This window comes from Octopus bimaculoides, chromosome 3 (genome assembly GCF_001194135.2).
Source record: "Octopus bimaculoides isolate UCB-OBI-ISO-001 chromosome 3, ASM119413v2, whole genome shotgun sequence".
NCBI classification, from domain to species: Eukaryota; Metazoa; Mollusca; class Cephalopoda; order Octopoda; family Octopodidae; genus Octopus; species Octopus bimaculoides.
Genome location: NC_068983.1, coordinates 37,346,122 through 37,347,495, shown reverse-complemented (window position 1 = coordinate 37,347,495; position 1,374 = coordinate 37,346,122).

The window sequence follows — 1,374 nt, the reverse complement described above, 5'->3', positions numbered from 1 at the left end:
GAGGGAGAGAGAGAGAGAGAGAGAGCTGTGTCAGCACTCAGCTTGTGCTCATTTTCCGATGAGTAAACTGGAGCATGTGAAATGAAGTGATATGCTAAAGTATACAAAGTATCATCTGGTCCAGGAACTGAACCCATGACATTATAATTGTGAGTCAAACACCCTGATCGCTGGGCCACATGCCTATACAAACCCAGGGAATGGTGATAATAGTAATTTCTAAGCTAGACACAAAACCAAAATTTTGGCAGGAGGGTCTTTATTTAAGTGATCTTGAAGCAATGAAAGGCAAAACTGATCTTGACAAGATTAGAACCCAGAACATAGGGATCCAGAACAAATATTGTCAGGCTTTTTGTCTCACACTCTAATGATTCTGCCAAATGCATAAAGAGGATTTCTGTCCTTAGCCGAAAGCTATAAATTTTGATGGAAGGAACTGTCATAATAGTTAACTCCACTAATTGACTCTTACTTAATTAAATTAACCTCAGGAGGATGAAAGTTAAAGCTTACAATGACAGGATTTGAAGTCAAAGTTTGAAGGCATGTAACTCAACAGCACTAGGCATTTTGATGAATTCTCTACTGATTTGTTAACCTCAATAAGACTTGTAATTTAAGCTGAAGAGCAGCAATTTGGTAAGAAGGTGTTAGTAGATTATATTAATCAACCGCAGCATTTGACAAATACTTTATTTTGCTGGCCCTCAGCAGGATTTGAATTCAGAACATAAAGAGCTTGAACAAATACCACAAGGAACATTTGAAAAAATTTTAAAATTTTTCTGAGACTCAAACCATTCTGCCAATGTACAGCTCTGCTGACTTGAGATAATATAGACTCTGCACCAGAGATGAAAGACCACTACTTTAGAGTTGCAAGACATTGACCAAATAGTATCAAGCCTTGATTTTCCATTAGACAACATTGGTGACATGGCGAACTCTCCATATGTGTGTACACACACACACACACGTATCATATATATATATATATATATATATATATATATATATATATATATATATATATGGATGTATGTGTGTGTGTGCATATATATCTATATATATCATCATCATCATCATCATCATCGCCATTACCATTATCATTTAACATCTATTTTCCATGCTGGCATGGGTTGGACAGTTTGACAGGAGCTGGCTGGCTAGGCAGAAGACTGCACCAGGCTTCAGTATCTGTTTTGTCATGGTTTTACAGCTGGATGCCCTTCCTAACACCAGTGAACGGAATACTATTCATATGGCACCAGCACAAGCGAGGTCAGTTTTGGCCTGATTTTTACTGCTGGATGCCCTTCCAGACACCAACCACTTTACATATATATATATATATATATATATATATATATA